The following is a 4,392-nucleotide window of genomic DNA, read 5'->3' on the forward strand; positions in this document are numbered from 1 at the left end:
TATTTGATTAGCATCAAAAAGGAAGCCATACTTTGCCTAGAGATAATACTGAGCTTTTCTCTCACCCTAAGATGCGAATACACAATGAGAAATTTTACCCCTCCTTGGATTATACCTTTTGTCATGTGTATCAACTAAAATGCATCCTTCTTGTCTTTGTTTCTTGTGGGAGACTTGCCCCCTAATCATGATGGCCTATGAAGTCATAAGTAAGAATGTTTTGGATCTATTCTATGCACATGGATCTAAGTGGGCAAATCTATACTTGTGTGTGGTTTCCTGTTCTGTTCCTTAGCATAGCTTGGCCAATGCCTCCCATTTATAGTCAGGATTCTATTCAGGACAATACTCTGCATTTTGGGCCAGTTTGTATACATATGGCAATGGTGATGGTGATGACAGTAGTGTAGAGAGATGAAGATTTTTAGCATAGAGCTTATTTGCCTTAATTTTAACATTTTCCAAAGTGTGTATTTATGGAAAATTCCCAAGGAAATTTTTTTTTGAGGGGAAGAAGGGTTTTTTTTTTACTCTTTAGTCTCTCTGCCAAATCAATCCATTTCTATGTTTGTAATAAATATCTGATATTTTTGCCTTCAAAACATTTCTTTTTCTCATGACAGCAGTCTGAATTTCCTTTGGGGGAACTAATTGCCTCTTCTTTATTCTTAGTTCATGTATTTTATTTAAAAAAAAAATTTTTTTTTTCAACGTTTATTTATTTTTGGGACAGAGAGAGACAGAGCATGAACGGGGGAGGGGCAGAGAGAGAGGGAGACACAGAATCGGAAACAGGCTCCAGGCTCTGAGCCATCAGCCCAGAGCCTGACGCGGGGCTCGAACTCCCGGACCGCAAGATCGTGACCTGGCTGAAGTCTGACGCTTAACCGACTGCGCCACCCAGGCGCCCCCAGTTCATGTATTTTAGATGGCTGTGGTTTCTCCTTCTGGTTCTAGGTGAAGATCCATCACCCAAAGCCTGGACTGTAATAACCCTGCATCCTCTTGACCACAACGATGGGTTCAAGGGCGGGAATCTGATTCTTATGACCTTTGAAAGCCTTCTTCTTTTTAAAAATTGAAGTATAGTTGACATTGAATGTTGTATTAGTTTTGAGTGTACAACATAGTGATTTGACAGTTCTACACATTGCCATTGCTCATCACAGCAAGTGCAGTAAGTGTGGTTACCTGTGTCACCACATTATTACGGTATTACTGACTATATTCCCTGTGCTGTACTCTTCATCTCTGAGCCTTATTTATTTTGGAACTGGAAATTTTCTTAATGGTATTATTGAAAGTGCCTGAAAGGGGTCCCCAAGACATGCCGAAAAGTTAGAAAAGAAGTATGCAACTGCTCATGGCCATTTTGCCACCATGTGGGAGGGGTATTCCTGAGAATGAAACCAACACAGAAAATGGCAAAGCCAAGAGGTGGGTGAGATAGAGGTGGTATGTTCCAAAGGTTCCAGAGGTGGTATGGTATTTTTTGAGACTGTGAACTCTGCCTTCATATTAAACTGGTTTTAATTTTTGAACTCAATAAATTATCTCTTACTTAAACTGGTTTGAGTGGATTTTTCTCACTCTAACTAAAGGAATTCTGGCAGAAACAGTGTTTGAATAAAATTAAGCCCTTGACATAGAAGTCTCTTATTATAGAGAGTTCTGTTGTATTCTCGTTCTCTGTGACCCACTTCCACTAAAAATATTTGTAGGTTCTATTAATAGGATTTAATTTTTTTTTTGGAATCCAAATAGCCTAGAACTCTAGATGGATTTAGCTATTTATTTTTCTTCCTGTGACTATCTTCTTTCTCACTTTTAGAGTAAGTAGGAAGATATGGATGGAGAGAAATTAATACTTGGGTTAGGATAAGTTGTTGGAGATGTTCAAGTGTAGTCTAGATTCTCCCTTGGCAGATCTGTGGCATGCAGCTGTGAACTACCTGTGGTTCTCTGCCCTGATTATTGTGTTCCTTGTCTTCATGCTCACATTCAGGTTTGCTCTTCTAGTTTACTATACTCCTAAACTGATTTATAAAAAATTATTTTTAATGTTTTATTTAGTTTTGAGAGAGAGAGGGAGAGAGACAGAGCACAAGCAGAAGAAGGGCAGAGAGAAAGGCAGACACAGAATCAGAAGCAGGCTCAGGCTCTGAGCTGTCGGCACAGAGCCTGACACAGGGTTCGAACTCATGAACTGCTAGATTATGACCTGAGCTGAAGTCAGACACTTAACCAACTGAGCCACCCAGGTGCTCCTACTCCTAACCTTATTTCAATTCACATCTCAAACATCTCTTTCAAGAAGATTTTCCTACCCTCTGTAGACTTTAAGTGCCCTTCTCCTTCTGTAATACTCCTTTGATACCCTCTGCTCTTTGTTAATTCTACATCTTATGTCTGTATTTTTTAAATGGTGAGCTCTTCAAATGCAGCCATTGTGTCTTATTCATCTGTATCCCCAGTGTCTGGAGCTATTCCTAGTACAGAGCAGATGCTCCATAATTGTTCTTTCAAAGACAAAACAGAACAAAACAAAATGAAACAAAGCAAAAATGAATGCATAGATAACTGGATTTAACTTCTGGATGGTGGGGTTGATCTAGATCTGACCAATCATCAAAATCACCTGGAGACATTTTTTCCTTAGCTTTATTGAGATATAATTGACATATAATATTGTGTAAGTTTAATGTGTATAATATGTTGATTTCATACACTTAGATATTGCAAAAATGATTACCACCATAGCATTAGCTAACGGTTCTATCTGTCATATAATTACCATTTATTTTTTGTGGTGAGAGCACTTAAGATCTACTTTCTGAACAACTTTCAAATATATAATGCATTATGGCTAAGTGTAATCGCGATGCTGGATCAGTAGATTCCACAGAACTTATTTATCTTCTAACACCAATATCTTTCCATTTCCTCCATCTGCTCAGCCTCTGGCATCCACCATTTTAACTCTCTGTTTCTAGGAATCCAGCATTTTTAGATTTCACATATAGGTGGTATCTTACAGTGTTTGTCTTCCTCTGACTTATTTCATCTAGCATAATGCCTTCAAATTCCATGTCTGTTGTTACAAATGGCAGGATTTCCTTCCTTTTTTGTGGTTGAACAATATACTCCACTGTATCTATACATACATCTTCTTTATCCATTCATCTTTGGCAGATACTAAGTTGCTTTTGTATCTTGGCTATTGTGAATAATACTGCAATAAAAGTAGATATCTTTTGATATCCTATTTCCATGTCATTTGCATGTATAAACCTGGAGATATTTTCAAACAGAAAAATTATTCGGCCAATATGTAGAGATTGTGATGTAGTGGGCATATTAGTCTTCTAGGGCTATATGAACAAAGTGTTACAGACTGTTATTTAAGCAATAGAAATTCATTTTCTCATGATTCTGGGAGCTAGAAGTCTGAGATCAAGGTTTTTTTTTTTAATTTTTAAATGTTTATTTATTTTTGAGAGAGAGAGACAGATTATGAGTGGGGGAGAGGCAAAGAGAGAGGGAGACAGAATCTGAAGCAGGCTCCAGGCCCCAAGCTGTCAGCACAGAGCCCGGAGTGGGGCTTGAACTCAAAAACCATGCGATCATGATCTGAAGTCAGATGCTTAACTTACTGAACCACCCAGGTACACATCAGGGTTGGTTCCTTCTGAGGCCTTTCTCCTTGGCTTTCAGATGGCTGTCTTCTGTTTTCACAGGAACTTTCCTCTGTGTCTGTCTGTGTCCTAATCTCCCATAAAGATACCAGTTGTATTGCTTTAGGACTCACTGTAATGACCTTATTTCTCCTTAATCACTTCATTAAAGACCCTATTTCCAACAACAGTCATATTCTGAGGTACTGACAGGACACACGAATTTTGGGGGGATATAATTCAGCCTGTAACAGTGTGTCTGTCTGGCCTGGGAAGTAGAATGGTGAAATAGCTCCATAATAATTCTGAAGATTAGTCTCGTTTGGAGATCCTGGATCTAAATTGTCTTCAACATTTCTGTTTCTATTAAAAGTCACATGTTTCACTCTTCTTGCAGCTATGAAAGCCAACATTGGTGTTCTATTTCTTTGTTATCTTGAGACTCAGGTTATGCCAAAATATCCACATGCAAAATGTACCTATTTATTCAATCTACAACAATAATTGTGACTCTTATTTAGTGTATAAAATTATTAATATTTTTGACAAAGCTTCTCTGGAAGACCAAGGCTGATTATATTAGGGAACTCTTTTGTCAGAAATGCTATGGGTCTGGTTTCTAGGGCAAAATCATTTGCAAAATCAAAGCTTTTTTCAATTACAAACCATGAGAGCCTGTGCATATATCTCCCATATATGCTTTTTGAGTCTATCCAAT

Source organism: Lynx canadensis, chromosome C1 (genome assembly GCF_007474595.2).
Source record: "Lynx canadensis isolate LIC74 chromosome C1, mLynCan4.pri.v2, whole genome shotgun sequence".
Lineage (NCBI taxonomy): Eukaryota > Metazoa > Chordata > Mammalia > Carnivora > Felidae > Lynx > Lynx canadensis.